The following is a 22495-nucleotide window of genomic DNA, read 5'->3' on the forward strand; positions in this document are numbered from 1 at the left end:
CACAGCACACGGACGCCACTTCGTTTCGCCTCCATCGAAACGCAGCCGCCGCGGTCGGGTTCGAACCCGGGAACTCCGGCACAGTAGTCGGGCGTCTTACCACTGCACCACCCCGGCGGGGTCAACGCTCTGGAGCTTCTCAAAAAGACGGAGCAGCGAGGAGAACTAAAGAAATCCCAGCTGTCCGATCTGGGCGAGATAATAACAGAGTTCGAGGCCTGCTTCGTGGACAGGCCAGGCAGGACTGATTTCACTGAGCATGATATTGAGATGACTTCAGACGTGCCAGTGCGATCAAGGTGCTACCGATTTTCTCCAAAGCAAAGAGAAATTCTGGATAGGGAAGTAACTCGCATGCTGGAATTGGGAGTAATAAAACCCTCGGAAAGTGATTATGCTTCGCCTATGATCTTAGTAGAAGCTCCAGGGAAAGACCCTAGGCCTGTGGTAGACTACCGAAAGCTAAATTCTCTCACCAGGGATCAAGTGTATCCTATTTCGAATATCGAGGAGAGAGTATTGGTTTGGTTTGGTTTGGTTTGTGGGGTTTAACGTCCCAAAGCAACTCAGGCTATGAGAGACGCCGTAGTGGAGGACTCCGGAAATTTGGACCACCTGGGGTTCTTTAACGTGCACTGACATCGCACAGCACACGGGCGCCTTGCTTTTCACCTGCATCGAAAAGCTGCCGCCGAGGCCGGGATTCGATCCCGCGTCCTTGGGAACAGTAGTCGAGCGCCGTAACAACTGCGCCACCCCGGCGGGGCGAGGAGAGAGTAGAACAGGTCATTAGAGCGGCATATGTGACTACGCTGGACCTTACTCGAGGATACTGGCAAGTACCGCTCACTGAACGCGTCAGCAGATACGCGGCTTTCGTCACTCCGACGGGCAGCTACCAGCCAACAATGATGAGTTTCGGGCTCAAAAATGCTCCATTTTGTTTTTCCCGACTCATGGATAGGCTTTTAAAGGGGTGTGAAACATTCGCGATGCCTTATTTAGATGACATTGCGGTTTTTTCCGACTCATCCCTATTGAAAAAACCTATTTGCGGTTTTAATAGGTCCTGTATGAAATAATATGGGAGTATGTAGGAGCCGAAATGGGGCATAAAGGACCCATAAAGACGCATTCAGGACTAGCAGGAGGACGCTCAGGATATGCATATAGGTCCTGTTACTCCTTTTCAGACTCCTTTATCTCCTGTATATCACATGAGGGATATATATTAGGATTTATCGGAGTTGTGAATAGGTCCTGTGTACCATGATGCAGGAGTTGGATGGGCTCCTTAATCACGATTTGTTTATGGAAGTTTCAAAAGGCAAAGTTTGATATACGCATGCGGTGTCCCCGCTAAATTCAATCAAGAATTAAAAACAAGAAAGCCTTTTTCAAATTTGAATGAAATGAACATGAAAGTTTGTTTTACATTCCGATTTCTGCATGCGGTGCTGTGAGCGCATGCGGTAATTACAATCAACAATCGCTGCACGTCTTCCGACCTTATGATGCACGTTCATATGACGAGTCTGCAATACGGAAGTGCGGGGAATAAACTCGCCTTTCCACATGAACATAAGTATGTTCGAGCATAACTCAAAACACACGTCGCCGCCTACCGAACCATTCATTGATAGCTGCATATCAACAGCGATGCTTATTTAAGGGTTTGCATATTCAAATGGAGCGATGGGAAGTAAAATACCGCCGCCGCTGCTCCGCTGGCAGCATGGGAAGTTAAAAGGTCACATATATGACAAGCGGATCCGTACGAGATATCTCTGTAGTAGAAAGAAAAATGCGCTCTAACACGGCGAAAAAATAGCCAGTACGTAACATATTCGCATATTCTTAGGTGTACGTGCAAAACACTGATACGTTTAAATGTTAGATGATATTGCCTATGTGTATTGATAGAAAAGAAAAAGGTTCAGCGTGTTTACAGGGCAATCGTCGAAGGACGACCGCACGTAAGAAAAAGATGCAAAGTGCCAAACAGAAAATCGCAATAGAAAACGATGAATATAAGCATACAAACCATCTGCCGCCGTGGTGTAGTGGTTAGCGTGCTGGGCTGGTATACGGTGTAATCCATGAGATGATGGTTCGATTCCTGGCGCGGCAAGGTTTCTTTTTATTTACATTCATTGTTTTACTTACCTGAACGTCTTTTTAGCCTGCGTCCTCATTTTCCCCACAACGAGGGGCGCTGACCACATTCGACAACGCACATAGCCTGCGACTCCTAATACTCCTTTTACTCCTACCACTCCCTCAACTCCCACAACTCCCATGTCCAATAACCCCATATGAATAGGTCCTATATACAGATTTTTTTTCAATAGGGATGGGCGGACCATATGGTACATCTAAGAGCTGCACTGAGCCTCTTGCGTCAAGCTGGGCTAACCGTAAAGACCGAGAAATGTTGCCTGGCAAGGGTGACCGTGGACTACTTGGGTCACAATGTAGGTCAAGGTTTCAGGAAACCCAGCGAGATTAAGATTTCTGCGGTAGCAGACTAACCGCGGCCGAGCATGAAGACAGAAATTCGGGCTTTCCTGGGGCTGACGGGAGGATACAATCCCTACATCCCTAACTATTCAGCTTTGGCTAGCTCTCTGACCGACGCTCTCCGCAAGACAGAACCGACAAATGTAGTCTGGGACGAACAAAAGGAAACCTCCTTCGTAAACCTGAAGGCTGTGCTGATTAGCCGTCCGGTATTGCGAGCTCCAGACTATGACCGAGAGTTCACAGTCCAGTGTGATGCAAGTGATCGAGGGCTAGGTGCTGTTCTCTCCCAGAGAGATGACGACGGTAATGAGCACCCCGTGCTCTACCTGAGCAGCAAAACTGAGTTCTAGAGAGAGGGATCATTGCGCGTCACAGAAAGAGTGCGCTTGCATTGTATGGGCCATTCAAAAATTGCAGTGCTATGTTGGAGGGGCCAAATTCACCGTAGAGACGGACCATTGTCCTCTGGCGTGAATGCAAACTGCAACATCGAAGAACAGTCGCCTTCTGAGGTGGAGCTTGATTTTACAGCAGTACAATTTTGAAATAAGATACAAAAAGGGGAAGTTAAATGGGAATGCGGACGCACTTAGCCGCTGTTTGTAAGCGGTCCGAGGTGTTCCTCACCGTGTATCCAAATTGATAATCAGGTTTTTTTTCGTGCGCTTGTATATGTGTGACTATGTAAAGCTGCACGTTTGGTTTTCTAGGCATACGTGGGTCCTGAACGTCTTGAGTGTGGGCTTTTCTCGGACAACGAAGGCAGTTTTCTTTTGACCTGGTCTTTTCAGACGGGAGCCGAGTGCTTGCTTAGACATGTGGTTGAGTTTCAGAGACAGCTCTAGTAATTTGGCCTACGACAATCAAGACAACGCGACAAGCTTCAAGCGTTCATGTGCAGGCGATTAAGTCGCCTCTTCATGCAGCAGCTGCGACTGCTGCCCTCAGTCACTCTTCTGGCGGGGGAGGAGGCTGTTATGACCATGCATCGTCCGCACTTGCGCGCTCTATTGTTCGCCTGTGGGCATAGATATGTGCTGTGGATATCTGCTGTTGGTGCAAGGGCGCTAAGTGAGTCTGTTACCATGAATCCTTTTGTGTGAGCCTGTTTTGCTTTGTCGAGACCCTGCAAATGCTAAATTGGCCCTGTCAAGGGAACGTCAAGAAAAATACAAAGAAACGTCGCCCTGTGATAAATAGCCGGATGTGCTTTTGTTAAATTGCTCACCCTTCCCGTCGAGAAGCGCTATTGTCAAGTGAGGAATGCCTATTGTCCAAAGGAGACGACAGAGTGACACGTCCGCTGACGTACAGGACAAGAAAGGAGCATGACGAATACGGCCATTAGAGGAATTCCCGGGAATGCAGGAAAGATTTGCAATTGTCGGAAAGGAACAATGCTGGGAGCAGTATGTGGCGCGCACGTGCACTTGGGTTTCTGAGAAGGAAATCCACTTGCCGGAACCACCTTATCGGATCTTTGCTGAAGAATAGAAATGTACCTCCTCGCCGTTCCCAAGCTCTACCCGCCAACAAGTGGCCACGCCCAACGAAACAATACCGGACCAGTCAGTGCATCAGACCATCAGTCGATTGGATGCCGATATCTTAGGGTCGTGCTCTGAAACTGGTTGGTCAACATCTTCAGAGAGGGGCTGGACATAGGGGGTTTTAAGGACGCTGCAGTGCACGAAATGACGCTCTGAGCCCTGGGTAAACGGCTCAAACAGACGCTTCTCGCTACGAGCTCTTAACGCTTGCCATTTTGCTGATATACCCTTTTTTCGTGTAAATACGTTTTCTCAAAGTGCCATTAAACCTGCTTGTTTTTATTTTACCAACTTCGAAGATTCAATCCTTCATCAACCCCGAGTCTCTGCACGCTACCAAGTGAAGGCCGGGACGACTTAGTCCCAGCGTCACGACAACGCTAAGGACCTTAAAAATTACAGACCAATCAGCTCAGTGTCTTTTACGTGTAAGGTATTTACTAAGGTAATTGCTTATAGAATCTGGACAACCTTAGACTGCAATCAAGCAAAGGATCAAGCAGGTTTTCGTAAACGGTACACTACTATCTATCATATCCATGCCATCAACCAGGTAATAGAAAAATGCTCGGATTATAACAAGCCCTTATGCGTAGCCATCAATGATTACCAAAAAGCTTTTCACGCAGTAGAAACTCGACGATGATGCAGGTATTGCGAAATCAGGGGGTAGAGGAGCCGTGCGTGGAAGTGCTGGAAGATATTAGTGGCTGAACAGCAACCGTAGTTCTACATAAAGAAAGTAACAAAATTGCCATAAGGAAAGGTGTTAGACAAGGAGACACGATCTCCCCAGTACTAGTCGCAGCTTGCTTAGAGAAAGTATTCAGATGCTTGGAATGGGAGCAGTTAGGGATAAGAGTAGAGTAGAGTTAGGGGTAAGAGTAGAGGAGAATACCTCAGTAATCTGCGATTTGCTGATGACATTACCTTGCTAAGTAACTGAGGGGATGAACCGCAAAAAATTATTGATGGCCTAGAAAGGAAAAGTAGAAAAATAGGCTTGAAAATCAATATGCAAAAGACTAAGGTAATATTCAACAGCCTCGGGAAGGAACAGCAGTTTACGTTAGGTAGCGAAGCACTGGAAGTAGTAGGCGAATATGTCAACTTAGGACAGGTAATGGCCGCAGAACCGGACGATGAAAAGGAAATAACAAGAAGAATAATATTGGGATGGAGCGCATTTGGCAAGCACTCGCAGATTATGACGAGCAGCTAACCGGTATCGCTCAAGACGAAAGTATACAACAGTTGGTGCTGAAACATGTATGGTGCTGAAACGTGGAGGCTAAGCTAGAGGATTCTACTTAAGTTGAGGACAAAGCAGAGGGCTATGGAACAAAAAATAGTAGGAGTAACATTAAGAGATAAGAAGTGTGCAGAGTGGGTCAGAGAAATAACTCAGGTTACTGACATTCTTGTGGAAATCAAGAATAGGTAATGGGCTTGGGCAGGACATGTAGTGCGAAGAGAAGATAACCGATAGTCGCTTAGGGTAATAACTAGATTCCAAGGGAAGGAAAGCGTAGCAGGGGGCGGCAGAACGTTAGGTGGGCGGATGAGGTTAAGAAGTTCGCAGGGGTCAAGTGGATGCAGCTAGCACAGAACCGGATTAATTCGAGAAATATGGAAGAGGCCCTTTTCCCTGTAGTGGGTATAGTCAGGCTGATGATGAGGATGATGACCGAGATCGCACGCGCTGAGTACTCGGATGTGCCGTGTCAATTGGGATGGTGAAATCGGAGACCATCCTTCCAGGAGTTTTCGATTCCAAATTAGAGACGCTACCCCTACGCCACTCAAGCATGTGTTAATTTCAGGGGTCTTTCACCTATAGTAGTATTTTCAATTGCATGCAAAAGGAAATAATTAGCGTAATAGGGACAAAAAACACCTACTGAATACGCAAATAGTATTGGGATGACGCTAATGAGAATCTCGATGAGTAGTCACTAAACAGAACACTTTTATTATTTCGTGCCACACGTTTGAAGGTGTTTCCAATTTCGTTTGCTTCATTTGAATCGGAAAACATATTTTGGGAAGAGTGTCATTGAAGGAAGGCTATTATGCTGTCACAAAATATAATTTAGAATTCTCGACTACAGCCTCACAAAGGGACTCAAGCATTCACGATTTTAAGTATTATTTTAGGATTTCGCAAAATGATGTCATTGGCTCCTCTCAAGTTATTCTCCATGCGCCTAGTCGCCTGACTTTATGACGCACGTGAATAATTAAGTCCTCAGTTTTGGATTGTACTCCAGTTTAGACCCCAAACGTTTCAGCATTTCACTCTTGACAAGAAAATAAAATAACTTGAGCTATTCCTTCGCTCCTCATCTGACTCCAAAAATAGATACGCTGCGTTCTAAACGGGGATGACCCTTACAAAAATGATCAACAGTCTTTACAATTTGTATTAACAACTTATTATCTCTATCAGTATTGTACGTATTTTTAATCTGTATAGACATGTGTAAATACGAAGTTCATACACAATTACTTTTGTGTATTTAGATCAGTTCATATAAAGTTAGTACATAGCAAGTTGTTAGGTGAATATACTTCTCTGTATATACTATTGTAATTATGCAGAGTTCAATATGCAGGGCTGCAGAGTTCAGACCTGTTAGTCGACTAACAGGAACTCTGCTGCCCGTACTCAGAAGTGCATTGCTTTCTATTTAACTCTAAATCGAAGCGTTCAACGACTCAAGAGCTTTAGCATTTATGGTCACATGTCTTTGCTTAACTGTTACCTCGGTTCACTGCTTTTTCACGTGCATAGCTTGTGATTCCTCATGTGCAACGCCGGTGACAGTATGACATATTGTCAATTATTCTTGTTTGAAGAGAGAGAAGTACAGCCAATAAATAGGCTGGACTGAGAAGAAAGCATTATAGGCGTCGTCTCTTATATCGCCGAAGATGTCACGTAAGGAGCACATTTTCACATTTTGCATGGTTATTATATGAGGCGCGTTATGCATGAGAAAATGGCGAAACCGGAATTAAGAAACATCTTCATTTCGACGCAGTGACGCATGTAAGAATACATCACACACTCTGATTGTGACTGAACCTTCAATAACCATTTGCGAATTTTCAAGACATACTTGGGGATACTAACTAGATCTTAAATGGTTGTGGTATAAAGATGGGTTTCGGCAGGCAGCCTTCACAAGACGTTTTCTGGTTTCAAGCATTACTTTTAGAGTAACCTTTTCTTTCACTAGCGACGATGTGTTTAGCGCCAGTCGTTAATTGCTCGACGATGTAAAATGCCTAAACTAAATGCAAGACAGAAATCTTGGACCAGTATTCAGTCACATCGACGCGTATCATTTCTATCATGACTGAATGCGAAATACTAAAAAGGCCTTTTTGCATTTAAGACTAATGCTAAATACGAATCCGCGACTCTCATATAGAATGCGGAGAACGCAAGCTTGATGCGTTACCAGTGACGCAGGAACTGTAACAAATTTGGTTGCCTCTGTTTTTCATATCCTCAAGAATATGCTGGATTGAACCTAGTTTAATGCAACCTAGCTATTTAGTCTTGTACACAGAAAAAACTGAATACAATGAAAAAATCTTTGTTTGCACACCAATTTACAGATAAATTGATTTGTGCGGTGTTTTTCTTCAGAACTCCTGGATAGGTTCACATTTTCAATACACCTTGTGACCGAATTGTGTTCTTTTCGTTTCATTTTATTCGGTTTTCACAAACTGTTCGCCTATGAGCATGTATCTTGTCACAATAAAGACATGCACCAAAATTCGAGCAGAAAATTAGTTATAATGAAATGTATTTGCCGAATATTATATAGCAAATGGCTTTCACGCTCGAACAGTTGCCGTAACCAAAACGTGATTCCCATTCTCGCGATTTCCATGAGGCATACCACAAAATAGCCACCATATATTTAACAGGTAAAGTGAAATAATCTTTTTAGAAATAAAGACTTCCTTTTTCTCAGGTACAATGCGATCTCGCATTAGTTCAAGCGCTGCACTGTACAGTAACTAATTTACTGTGCACGTGTTTTCTCTTTAATGTAGCCATCCGAAAAATTATCTAGTACGATTTACCTGGTCTTTCATCTCCCCACAGTGAACATAATTCTGCAACCAGAATACTAATTGTATGCTTATCCCAGCGGATCTTTAAAAACAACGTCTACTTTCTGTGTAATCGATCACTGAATAGCTGGTACATTTACCCTCGCATAATCTTTCAAAAATATCCGCACCGTGGCCTTTAATTTATGATAATCGCTAATAAAGCTATAACCGAAACACATTGTCCTCTTTCCTCAGATAATAAAATAGAAAACCTCTGAAGACTCGTCAGACGTCCACTTTGAGAAAGACCATGCAATCTCTGGAGATGCTGACATAGCCACGATATATCAAGCAATCAAAAGGATGAAGACAGCGGTGAAAACAATTTCCTTTGCAGCGATTTACATTATCATCGCTTTTGGAGACTACTCAGAATCACTGCTCAATGCCACGGAGACATCGGAGACACTCATCGACATAAAATTTCGAAACATGGAAAAGGTAATATTGTAATATTTTATACGATGTTAACTATTATGGCTTCTGTTTTATAAAAAAGAATATGGTTTCGCCCTCCATAATATTCTTGGTCTGATTTTGTTCACGCGATAAATCTCCAAATGTTTTAGAACTTTTTTCACTGTACTTAATGAACGTTGGGCTAACTTCATAGGCTAAAATTTTGTGCTTCGATGCAGGCAAGTAAGCACTATATATTTTCAGTTGCTGTGCTGGCTTCCGTTAAGCTTAACTGTATTGTTATTCTCCGCGTTTCTGCCCATAGGTAAGTAACTGTAAGATAGAGCACTTAAATGCTTTATTTGTAAAGGAATTTGACAAGCTGCCATTTGCGATCCTAATTTGCTTGCCAGATGCGCTATCCATATCTGATCCTAGTTCATTCAATTTCAATGTAGGAATATGCGGTCAATAACTGTCCTAACTGCACGTATTCCCTTATCACTTCCAGCGTTTCGATATCTATTGCAAACGGCTGTTCTTTTCATAGGCTCTTGAAAATACCAACTGTATTCTTCAGCAAAACTTTAGGCTCAAATGAGTGCTGGGCCTGTCAACTTCAATTGTATGTCCTTGTAATTCATCGTAGATACTGATCAAGACAGTGTCATCAACAACCCTGAGATCCCTGATCTATCCAAATTTACTCCTAATTGTGTCTTGTTGTCATCCCAACTCTGACTACTTCAACTAAGCAAATGGGTAATAGTTTTGAACATATCATGTGCACTTCCTTTACACCCTTGAATAAAGAGTTTTATTACATTTTTATGAAGGGACATGCCAACTCTGAAGCCACTATAGACATCTTTCAAAAAATTCACATATAGCTTTGCATGCGCCATATACGTATCATGGCATACCGTAATATTAGCGCTTTCATAATCCTGGCATCATCTAAATTACGAACTTGCTTACACAGTGTAGCAAATTTTGCCTCACAGTCTTCCGAGCATCCATCGAAAGACGTGTCATTACTTAACTTTCCCAGCTGCTCCCTTCTTTTAGTAAAGCTTACTCTACTTCGTTCTTCTTTACTCGTGGAACGTCAACTGCTCCCCAGTAATTATCGCCCTCATTGCTGCGGCTACTAAACAGATGAGCATGGAACTCCTAACCTACTTGGACAATCTTAGTCATATCTTAGTCATAGTCAGACACTGCCAGCCTTGTCTCATAGCATAACTGATTTTGAATATGGCGAATTCCTCTTACGCGCTTTCAGTAATACAGGTAATGACTGGCCGACAATGACCTTTTTCATTTTTACTCGCTTCAGTCCACTTCTTTGTATACTACCTAAAAATAGGAGCTAAATATTGATGTAAATATCTCGTCTTTTTGTAGAGGTTCTTTTTTTCTATCTTACACTGCATTATTGTGGGCATTATATGTTCATCAAATAGCTCTCATAGCTTTACCATTTCTATCCATAGGATTGTATCAGTTCTCGCTCTGACGTTTATTAACAAGATTTTAATAATATAGTTTTCGGTATTCTGTGCACTTATCATACCGCCTACTTCCGCTGCCCAAGAAGGAACAATATCACGCAGGGTATCGTTCGCCGCTTCCACGCTAGGGACATCCTCATCTGATAAAAACACACTGTACTAATATTCGCCCCAGTTATTCCTGTAGCTAATGCCATATTCATCAACTGCCTTGTCTCTAGCTTGCGCCTTTCATACCTTGAAGTAACAATCGGCCGACAGTACTCTATATAGCATTTCTTAATTATTTGTCTGATCGTGCAGCTTTATAGGTTTTTCTGACAACCTGGTCATCAGTCTACAGGTTTTCAAATAGACATTTAGAACTTGCAGTTGAAGCCACTTATTATGCGAAAGCAAGTAATGGGCCATACTCGCGGCCATGGCCTTGTGCGTCATCCTACGAGAAGTGTCACACTTCGCGAGATTCCGCGGGACACCGCCAGAATGGGCTTTTATTGACTCATATTCGCGGCCACGACCCTGTCCACCCGGCCATGACCATATCACACCTTGACTAGTACTAGTAATAGTTATGGTCAATGACATACTAGTCATTAATGGGTACCACACTAGCTAGTAACTAACTAGTACTAATATTTTATTAGTCACTTATAGAACTAATCAGTCATCAGTCATAATTGAATCTCATGAGTAACAACAGAGATGACTGTGACGTCATCACATAGTAACGTCTTTGATCGTGACGTCATGCCAAACTATGACGTCAACATGAAGTCATATCCGGTCATAACCGGAACTTGTTATGACTCCATCAGACAATTCACGTATATACGAAACTGATCCCGGCGAGCGTCCGATCCAGGCGTCCGTGCGCACCTATCATATAGCACTCCTCGAACCCCTCACTGCACAGCATATTTAAGCCGACACAGTGCAGCAGCAATAAGCGGCTTTTCAAATCAGTTTACAAGGAAAGGCGCAGTATCTGTAACAATTCTCCGCTTACACCTGAAGAATTCTGCATGAAAAAGGAGGAAAGTGGGAGTGAAAGAATAAAGAGAGAGAGAGAAAGGGGGCGCTGCAGTGAGAGGTTACGGACAACCGCGCTATAAAGGCTTTCGCCTCATCGCACTTTAGTGGTCCAAAGTGTTACCAAAAATTTTAACCCTGATCACAATTGCTGCCCCTTTAAATAATGCTAGAGAACGCCTAAACCTTACCAGCTATATGCTTATGATCAAGAAAGCCTACACCTAGATCTGGTCTGTCTACTGAAACTCCAATGTGCAGAACGTACCCACCCCATACATGTTAAATGCTCCATACGTCCAGCTTAACTTCCTCAGCCCTGTGACTTCGTCTATATGACGCTGGTGAACTAGCCCCAGTGGATAATGTTCTAGTGTTACACACCGCTAAGTCCTCTCGGATGAAGGTGCACCAGACGAGCTGTTTAATGTTATTCATTCCTCGTTTACAGGAACAACTCAGACATTTACAATTTCAATAACTGTAGAAACCATTGTGGAAAATATTTATGACTGTGTACACTGGAATAATAATAATGTTTAATTTAGAATGCAGAAACTAAATATTGTGATAAAAGATCGCACAGAAAGACAGTTTGTCATTGGGTGCATAGGTGTGAATTCGTCAAATAATGCTAACGGCGTCGTGACAAAACTAGCGGAATGAGAATGAGACCCTGCGAAGTTTACTGGAATGTTTTAACGCGGTAGCGTTAAGGAGCTCGTGTCGCAGAAAAGACGGTGTCGTCGGCGTCGGCGGCGTTGGTCGTGAGCGATAAATCCCGGCATGCACTTCATAAATAAAAAGCAGCCTCCAAGATGGGCTGGGTGGGAATCAAACCACGGTCTCCGGAGTGTGAGACGGAGACGCTACCACTCAGCCACGAGTTCTTTTTTTTCTTTATTGACTCAGCCACGAGATCGATGCTTGAAAGCGGTACAAAAGCGCTTCTAGTGAATGCGGTGTTGCCTTAGAAACTTGCCGTAGAACGTTATACTGCGGCGTATATCGGTAATTATGAGCATGTCACAGAAGTCGCAGTTACACGAGTAGCGAAGTACGTTTCCGCCACATTTCTTCTGCGCTCTGCGCACATGCAGATCCATCTTGCGGCAAACACAGAAGAACCCCTCCTCGCAATGTGCGGCACTGCCCCGACACGTGGCGCCCCACTCGCCCCGAAGTTTCGCCGTGCACCCTCACGGGCTGTAGAATCAAGCGTCTTTCCTTTCTTTAGATCACTATCTTCGCTCACCCGCTTCTCCCCTTCGGGCCGCGCGGGTAGCGGTGCGAGGATGCCCCAATACCCTTGCGTTTAATAAGTTTTCTCGATGAGGTGCAATAACGCTATCGCGTTCCACTCTTGAAGGCGAAGCTTAAGCGTCCTCCAAATTTTTATCATAAGGTACAGTTTGCACGACATCTCAAAAGGAAAAAGAACAAATTGTTGCTGTTACCGACGCATTATTTTCTCAAGGTCATTTCCCCTTTGTTAGACCCAAAATTTGCTTTAGTGCTGAAAAATAAAAAAAGCCTGCTTTCAGAAAATTTACCCTGATGATCTCGCCGCATAACTTATCTTACCCTAATGTTTTTCTTATTTACATAAAGCGTTCGCAATTCAGGTGACAATAGCGTTTTCAAGTTCATTTAAGCCTATAGCAGCGTAATCTGCCACGGGTAAAATCCGCCTTAGCATAAAGTGTTTTACATGCATATCACGGATCTCAGGAGAACGCTCGGGCTGAATTGGTCTGCTGCCCGCTGCATTCACATGAACGCTAATTTAATACGCTATACACCATGCAGACACTACCACACATAAAACTAATTTACAAACGCTAACATCAAAACAATGTAATTTTGTGCGCGGCATGGCGTCTATATTATGCTGAAAGTGGTCACAGTTCATACTCACAGTGTAGTGACGATGAGGCATTGAGGTGGCATTGACAATTGAAAGGCTGGCCTCACTGGTGGTGTCAAATGATCTCCCGGTTTAGTGCTGGCAGACGCGATATCGAGTTGAAGGTGGCATTCAGGGGCACAAGCTTGGCAATACAGCTGGCAGGTGGACTAATGCTGCCAATAGCTCGCCAAATGTAAATGGTTTTTCAAGTTCCATCACTGTGTTGTTCCATCACTGGAATTGGTGGCGTGGGTATCTCAGAAGCATGCGGGAAGAACGTGTGAATCACCTTTTCCTCTAGTGCAGCTGGGTTCTCGCGCAGGAACAGCTCTGCCAGTGGTGGTGTGCTTTTCTTTTTCCCCAGCAGGCTTCGTAGAATTCCCCACAGCTTTTTAAGACCGGGTTTGCGTCCGAGCGTCGCACAAGTGCTGTGCCATGAATCTGTTTCGAGCTGTTGTTGGTACTCCTTCATGAGTCGATATTGGCGCTTAAGGCTCATGAGATCCCGGTGGCGCTTTCCTTTATATCTGTATTCTTGCGTAAGAATGTTGACCTTTCGCCACAAGTTGGCAAGGTGCCTATCCATGTGTGTGGTAGTGTCGTAACATATTATTGTGTCTCGGGACCATGGCCGTGCTTCCGCAACCATGGCACTGAATTGAGCGAAGTCCATGAAGTTGCCGCCAGTGGCTGTCCGAAACTTTTCCCAGTCAATGGTAACCGTTTGCCTTTTTTCACGAATCTTTTTTCGGTTAAGGGTGATCAAAATTGGTAAGTGGTCGCTTCCCCATGTTGTCTGTTCGACTACCCATTGCCTGATGAAGCCTGGTGTGGCCAACGTCAGGTCTGGTGTCGTATCTCGTTGTCGGGAGTGTAGTCCTATGCGCGTTGGTGTGTCCGGGGTGCTGTATATGTATAGACCAGACATTTCTACAGTGTCGTGCAGCATGCGTCCCCTTGGGTCATCTGTGGCGTAGCCCCAAGTCGGGTGCTTAGCATTGAAGTCTCCTCCCACCAGGATGGGGAGGCTTCCTGACAGGGCCAGGACTTTGGCGAGCCACCCGTATGAGTCGGTATTATGACTGCCAGTCAGAGGCCTATAATACACGGAGACTGCCACCATGGGCCGTTGCCCAGGAGGACACATTTTAACAGCGATTACTTCTCTGAACTCATTACTTAGATCAGGAATTTGTAATTCGGTTGCTGTGCATTCGTTTCTGACAAGGAGAGCAGCTTGACCCTGTGCATGTTGGTTTCCTCTGTTCTGGTGAAGTATGGTAGGCTGCTGAAATGTACGGTAACCCCGAATAGTGCAAGGTCCTCTCGTTTCTTGCAAAAGGATGACCAGAGGCTTCAATTTTTTTACTTGTTCCCTTAGGGTAGGTCCAGTCTGCGTGAAACTTCTGCAGTTCCATTGTAGACATATTGATCTGATTCTTATTGCGCCTCTGCGGGCTTACGTCTTTTTGGCTCATCGTTCTGGTGTTGGATGCTTTTGTGCAACTCTATAAAAATTGCTTCAATCTGAGTCTGTATCGCGTTTGTTATCGTTTGAAACTCATCCCGCAGGCTTTTTTCTAGACGCTGTGTCTCGTTGTGTCGCTCTTGCCTCATGATGCTCAGCATTTGCGCATACGCCGAGTCTTGTGCGGTAAGTGCTTTTGTCGTCTGATGAGTCTTTGGCGTTTGAGTCAGTGATGTTTCGGTATGTTGGTGCTTTATGAAGTTTGCAGTTGTTTTACGACTGGACGACCGTCCGGGCCGGCTTTTCGAACGCACGCGTTGCATCTGCCCAGTGGGCGAGGCTGAAGCATGTTGCCGCTGCGTCTGAGATGCACGAACGTCTTGTTCCGGTGGTAGCCTTGCAAGGACTTTCTCCAGCATTTCTCTAAGTTGCTGATTTTCTTTTCGCAACTCTTCTAGTTGTTGTTGGTAAACAGGGGGCAGCGCAGTTTCTGTCGACGAGTTCTGTCGCGCCTTGTCTGCCCATGTAACTTCTCCCTTAACTGCATCAGGGTTCTGCTTATTTTCTTCAGGCTCTTTTGATACACGACTAGGACAAGCCGAATTGATTGAAATGTGGCCCGGTTTCTGGCAGGCGACGCAGAATACCTGTTGATCGCATTCTGTGTCTTTAGAGTGCAGCCGTCCGCACTCCTTACAAACCTCTTCTGCTGGACTATACCTAGCAATATGTCCCAGTCCGTGGCAGTTATAGCAGGCAATAATTTTTGGTCTGTACTCGTAGACCCTTGTGATTTCGTAATCAAAAACGAGCCTTTTGGGTAGCTGCTCTGTATCGAATTTTAACAGCAGCATGTTTGTCTTTCCTAGGAGACGCGCGTCAAGGACAGTTGCAGTTTCACATCTTAGGTGGTCCTTGATGTACTCAATGGTTTGACCAGGACGCACCCAGATAACGCCCCGACTTTTTTCCTCGCCTCGTGTTGGCGTTCGTTCAATCGTGACCTCGTACGTGCAGACGCGTCCGTTCCCTTTCCTGGCCAGTCGCGTTAATGCGGTGAGCCTATTTGCGTGTTCCTCATCTCTCCAGGACACGACGGAGTAACATGGCAGGAGCTCAGAAATCATAGCGACGAAGCCCAAGATCAGCTCTTAACTATCATAAACGATTCATGGGAATCAGGAGTGGTGCCAGATGCACTAAAGCTATCATTGATATACCCCATACCGAAATCAGGGAAGGACCACACAAAACCAGAGAACCTACGGCCAATAGCTCTCACATCCACTATCTGCAAATTGATTGAGCGAATGATAGCCGCAAGAATACAGCATTATATCGAATACGTACAGCCTGGGTTGCATCCAGCTCAGGCTGGATTCCGCCCGAATATCGACACGCATGATTGCCTTTGGCTGCTCCGCAGGGTAATCAACCGCAGGTCTCGCAAACAGACACAAGATTACATCCTCGCGGTTGATATGCGCAAAGCATTCGACAATGTAAACCAACAGGTAATCCTACAAGAATTAGCAAAAAGATATCCCAGCCAAAAAGCATACAATTGGATATGCAGCTTCCTTCAAAGTAGGCCTATTAGGCTTCATGGCAAAGCTTCGAGATGGAGCCCCAGAACTTATTACTTGGATAAGGGCGTGCCCCAGGGCTCTATCATCGGGCCTTTGCTTTTTAACTTGACCATGACCCGCGTAGCAGAAGCGCTCGAGCGAGACACTTCGGCCCGCTTCACCATCTACGCAGATGTCGCCATATGGACAGAAGCAGTGGATTACCCAAATGAAGACGTCATGCAGACGGAGCTCCAAGCAGCAATCTTCAGCCTCACTGACAGCTTGGAAGTATTGGGGCTACAGCTCTCACCTGAAAAGACACAACTCATAAGCACAGACGGCAAGAATTCTACAAACGCCAAAAAGCAGATTACACTGTATCTTGGACAACACAACATCACGTCTGCAAATGGGCAGACAAAAATCTTGGGGGCACAGATTTCTAGTTGCAACAGTCCTCGTAAATGGATTCGTACATTGCAACGTAACTGGACCCCGATGTTGCATATGATTCGCCGGATTTCAAACAAATACGGTGGAGCTCGGCAAAAATCGTGCCAAGCACTGTCTAGAGCGGTTGCTGTCGGCAGGATTCTGTACGGGGCACCTGTCTATGAGTTTTCTAATCGCGACGTTAAAGACATCGAAAAGCTACACAGGGCCACTCTTCGCACCATTACTGGGCTTCCTAAGCACACGAGAAATGAAGAGCTGCTTAAAATGGTCAGCATACCACCCATACAAGACATTATAAGAGAAGCAAAAATAAGAATGCGATCCCGACTGGAAAACACGACCCAAGGGCAGCAGATCATGGCATGGGACAACCGAATCATAATTGCTCCGAGGCCCCTGGGGACAGACACTTCACCCCCGTGGGAGGCGCCGGTAATCACACTAAGGCCACAACGAACTATTAGTAGGCGGAATGGGGTAGCTACGCAACTTTTAGCACAGAGAACTGCCCTCACAAGACCACTCAATACAATAGACATCTACACTGACGCTGCAATTAGAAATGAAAGGGTGAGTGTGGCATGAGTGTGTGTGCCAGCGCCTCAGCACAACGGACAGCACACGTGCCACCTACCTGGAGGAACAATTTTACACTCCGAGTTGCTTGCCATATGGGGAGCCATAAATACTATTATGACCGCTGCAGCCAGAAAAGATAACTTCAATGGTTATCGAATTTTAACCAAATCATATGCAGCGATTGGAGAGCTGACGCCACCAACTACAGAGTACGCAGTGGCCAAGGACATCAGAAAGAGGCTGAAGGGAATGCGGGAAGTTGGAATAGAAATTCAAATTATGTGGACACCGGGACATACTGGCACGGACGGGGGAAACGCAGCCACGCAAGCGGCCGCCGCGCAAGCGGGTGGGCTTACTGAAACGTACAATGCCCCACACCCCAACTCCATGCCTAAACCGTCAGACTTAAATCCTTACCAAACAATGCTCACTAAAGGCTCCTCTGGCAGATCGATGATGCACTATGTCAGTTCAGTTCAGGCGTTCAGTCGTGTCCGACTCTTCGTGACCCTATGGACCATGTTACGCCACGCTTTCCGGTCTCTCACTATCTTCTTAACATCACATAGCTTCATCTGCAATGCCTCGAGAATGCCATCTAACCATCGCGTTCGCTGCCTACCCCTTCTCCGGCGACCCTCAACCTTTCCCAACATCAAATCTTTCTCCAGCGACTCCTCTCTTCTCATCAGATGACCAAAGTAGCTGAGCCTTAACTTTAGAATTTGACCCTCCAATGAGCAGTCAGGGTTTATGGTCGACAATATCGACTGATTTGATCTTCTGGCAGTCCAAGGAACTCTTAAGAGTCTTCGCCAGCACCACAATTCAAACGCGTCAATTCTTCGGCGGTCAGCCTTTTTCACAGTCCAACTCTCGCATCCATACATCACAACTGGAAAGACCATAGCACGGGTTATACGGATCTTGGTTGGCAGACTAATGTCTCTGCTCTTTACTAGGCGGTCAAGGCTAACCATTGCTCTCTTTCCCAGAAGCAGGCGTCTCCTAATTTCATGGCTGCAGTCTCCTTCCGAGGTAATCTTGGCGCCCAAGAACAGAAAATCTGTCACAGCTTCCACTTTTTGTCCATTGATGCTCCAGGACTTGATAGGCAAGACGCCATGATCTTCGTCTTTTTAATGTTCAGTTTAAGCCCAAACTTCTCACTCTCTTCTTGTACGCGCATCAGAAGTCTCTTGAGTTCCACTTCACTTTCTGCCATTAAAGCGGTATCATCCGCATATCTAAGGTTGTTGATACGTTTTCCAGCAATCTTCACTCCAGCTGAAGACTCGTCCAGACCGGCCTTCCTCATGATGCACTCTGCATATAGGTTAAATAGGCAGGGCGACAGTATGCAGCCTTGCCTCACCCCTTTCTCAATCGGAAACCAATCAGTAAGACCATGCCCAGTTCTGACGGTGGCCTCTTGCCCTTCATAAAGGCTCCTGAGGAGACAGATGAGGTGAATTGGAACTCCCATCTCTTGGAGAGCTTGCCACAATCTGCTGTGATCTACGCAGTCAAACGCTTTCGCATAATCAATAAAGCAGAAGTAGATGGGTTTCTGGAACTCTCTTGCTTTTTGCATGATCCAGCGAAGGTTGGCAATTTGGTCTCTAGTTCCTCTGCCCTTGCGAAACCCAGCTTGCACGTCCGGAAGCTCCCGATCCACATACTGCTGCAGCCTACCTTGCAGGATTTTTAACATAACCTTGCTAGCATGCGAAATAAGCGCGATCGTGCGGTAGTTGGAACAATCTTTGGCACTGCCTTTCTTTGGAATGGGGATGTAAACTGACCTCCTCCAATCCTGTGGCCACTGCAGGGTTGTCCAAATCTTTTGACACAATGTATGCAGTGTGTTAACAGCGTCGTGGTTGAGGTTTTGAAGCAACTCAGCTGGAATACCATCAATTCCGCTAGCTTTGTTCTTAGCAAGGCTGGCTAAGGCCCATTCAACTTCACTCTTCAGGATGCCCGGCTCGAGATCAGTAATCACAACGTCTTATGTTGGGTTTGCACATCCGGGTCCTTCTTGTACAGTTCTTCTGTGTATTCCTGCCACCTCTTCTTTATCTCTGAGGCTGCAGTGAGGTCCTTGCCTCGTTTGTCCTTTATCATGCCCAGCTTAGCACAGAAGCTTCCTTTGATATTTTTGATTTTCTTATGTCTTATGTGTTCCTTAATTGGCTGTTGTCCTCAACTGCTTGACACTGTATGTTCAGGAAGGCATTCTTATCTCTCCTTGCTATTTTCTGAAAATCCGCATTGAGAACCTCTTTCCTCCATACCTTTTGTCATCCTCCTTTCCTCAGCTATTTGCAAAGCCTCTTCAGATAACCAGTTTGCTTTTTTGCATTTCTTTTGCTTTGGAACTACCTTAGTAGCAACTTCTTGTATTCTATCACGAACATCAGTCCACATCTCTTCGGGCTCTTTGTCTTCTAGATCTAATTCTTGAAATCGATTCCTCACTTCCACAGCATATTCTAATGGAATCTGATCCAGATCATACCTAAAAGGCCTTCTAGTTTTCTGCATTTTCCTCAATCGAAGCTTAATTTTGGCAACAAGAAGCTGATGATCGGTGCCACAATCGGCCCCAGGCCTTGTTTTTACTGCTTGTATAGCGCTTCTCCATCTCTGCCGGCAAATAATATAATCGATCTGATTCCTGTACAGACCGTCCGGTGAAATCCATGTGTACAGGCGCCTCTTGTGCTGTTGAAAATGAGTATTCGCTATGGTCAGGTTGTTTTCTTGACAGAACTCTACTAGCCTCTGTCCAGCTTCATTTGGCTCACCAAGACCGAACTTGCCTGTAATTCCGGATATTTCTTCACTCCCGACCTTAGCATTCCAGTCTCCTGAGAAAAACGACGTCTGATGATGGGGTGCGGTCTAAAAAGCATTGCAGGTCCGCATAAAATCTCTCAACGTCAGCTTCTTCAGCAGCAGTGGTCGGTGCACTACGTACGCACCAAAATAAAACACGACAGTAAGCTTAGATTACATGAAGCGACACCAACGCCGGTGTTTGAGGACACGAAAGGGCTCACTCGACCACAAGAAATATTTCTCAACAAAGTAATAACAAACGCTGCTTACACACCGCACATACTTGACGAGTGGTTTCTCCGAAGACACGAAACACTCAAACACAACATATGCACGCACTGTCAGGAACAGTGTACAGCAGACCTGGAACATCTTATATGGCAATGTCCATCGTTTTCACGAGGAAGAAACAAAATTACGCATATTCCACACGACGACATGTCCATATTAGCAGGTCAGGTTATATCAAGCACCGAAATACAACACTCCATTGCTACATACGGCAGTGAGAGCAGCCTGCTTCGAGTAGTGTGAGAGAGGTCGACTTACAGCGCGAAGATCGGCCGCATGGCAAGCAACAAGCAACAGCTTGAAGAACCGTTAAGACGAAGAAGTTACACTCCCATCCCTCCTAACTCCGCAAGAACCCAAACAGCGGCCGAGAGCCATCCCTTCCTTTCAATAAAGGCTTCATTCATTCATTCTGGTAGGTGGTAGGCGTTTTAATAGATGGATCACTGCGACAGACTCTAGAACCGCAAGGAGTGCACGGTGCAGTGCCGCAGACCGTGAGACCAACGGAACAGTAGCCGGTGTTGCTCTCTTCAAGCCAAAGCGTCCCTAACCTCACAGAGCCTCAGCTTCTCTTGTTCCACTCCCTGTGCAAGTCATTCCGCAGAGTTGATACACGTCAACCTTGTCGTAGCCATCGTCTTGCCTTTTCCATCAATCAGCTGCTGGCATGTCAACCAAAATTTATCTTCATGCTCTTCTATTCTGTACACGTCATTCTTATCGCCGTCGCATTCTTTTCTCCCTCAAGGCTCATTATTTCTACTTTTTATCCTCATACCTGGCGCATCTGTCCACGCAGAAACGACAGCATTTGCCTTCTCAATACCACAATATTACCAAGACACAATGACAGTGTTGAACATTTTATTGATTACGATATATTTCTCGCCAGCAGGTGGGTTACTTGGCTATCAAAATTAGTGTCGTCATATTTTAGGTCTCACATCCAAAGCCCTAAACCGAGGCTGAAAGAAGCATTCTACATCACTCACTCATATACGCCATCTTACAGAATATTAATGCAACTCTTGCACCAACATACCCCCAGCCTAATTAGCAAAGAGAAGCGTGTACAGGAACTCGTGGTACGGTTCATCGCTAAACATTGCAGCTTTACCTCCTTTAAAAAACTTTTTAACCGTTCTTCAGGGCTTAGTTTGACCCTCCATCAAAGTGAAACCTTCAGGCTGAAATTCTTCTATGCGGTCCGCATCAAGGCACTCTTATAGAGAAAAATATTTCCCTCAAGATTCCGCACATTTTCTTTAGAACTGGTGACCTGAAAATGAGAAATTCCATTAGGAGACATGTAATTTTTATTGAAATTACTTAGATTGGCCTTGTAATTTCATACTGATCCATAACTACTGCGAAACGACAGGACAGAAAAGGTCTCTGTCCATGCTTCATCTCTGCCCTGTGTTTTGCGCTGTTCTTATGGATCATCGAAAACGCCAACTCACCCAACAACTGCTTGTATCAATTTCATACTGATTTTTGTCAGTCTTCTCACAGCGTTTGTAATCCATCTACAATAATTACTCTATAACACCTAGAAATGTGGCGCAATAAACACAAACACGTGCGAAGAGAGACAACACAGGCGAGTATTGTGTAGCACGAACAAGCCCCTCAAGCTAATAATTGCTTCATAGGTGACGTAATTTTATGGATAAAATAAGTATTGTCACGGACAACAGGGCTAGACTTGACTAAAACGACGGGACGAAGCTGTACCAGCAGGCAAACGTTCGGCGCACAGCACGAGAGTCAACTTCAGTGTCCTCTTCTTCCAGGCGCAGCTAGAACATGGGGACACCAGGTGGCATTACTCCCCCTCTTAAAAAAAGAAATAAGGGACGGAGCGCGAGCGATGGCCAATGTAAGCGAAAAGAAAGATCAGCACATGGCCAGCATAGATAATGGAGGCGGGGTAAGGTGTCCTACGCGACAACGAAACAAACGCATAGCGCACTACCGCGTGAAATAGGGCTTTATGCGGACAACGTGCACGACCTCGGAGCGTGGTTGCCGACGCGAGGGCTGCACAGTACCCACTGGAGGAACTTCGTAAGTAACTTCCGTGACTCGGCGCAGAACTTCGTAAGGTCCGAAGTAACGGGAAATCAGTTTATCACACAAGCCGGGCCGACGCACCGGGATCCACACCCAAACTTTCTCTCCAGGATGGTATGCGACGTGTCGATGACGGAGGT

General features: G+C 45.3%; 1 long non-coding RNA gene across 2 annotated transcripts in view; it reads left to right on the forward strand.

Annotated features, from left to right (window-relative positions):
- Positions 1-6931: 6931 nt before the first annotated feature.
- Positions 6932-22495, forward strand: part of LOC146188539 (uncharacterized) — a 45229-nt gene continuing 29665 nt past the window's right edge. Inside the window, exons 1-2 of one of the 2 annotated variants that reach the window (XR_014707543.1) lie at positions 6932-7014; positions 8406-8651. This is a non-coding gene — a long non-coding RNA (uncharacterized LOC146188539). Of the gene's footprint in view, positions 7126-8405; positions 8652-22495 lie in introns of both variants that reach the window. The other variant, XR_014707544.1, reaches the window with a different exon arrangement.

Source organism: Amblyomma maculatum, chromosome 5 (genome assembly GCF_055883805.1).
Source record: "Amblyomma maculatum isolate TAMU_Amacu chromosome 5, ASM5588380v1, whole genome shotgun sequence".
NCBI lineage: Eukaryota > Metazoa > Arthropoda > Arachnida > Ixodida > Ixodidae > Amblyomma > Amblyomma maculatum.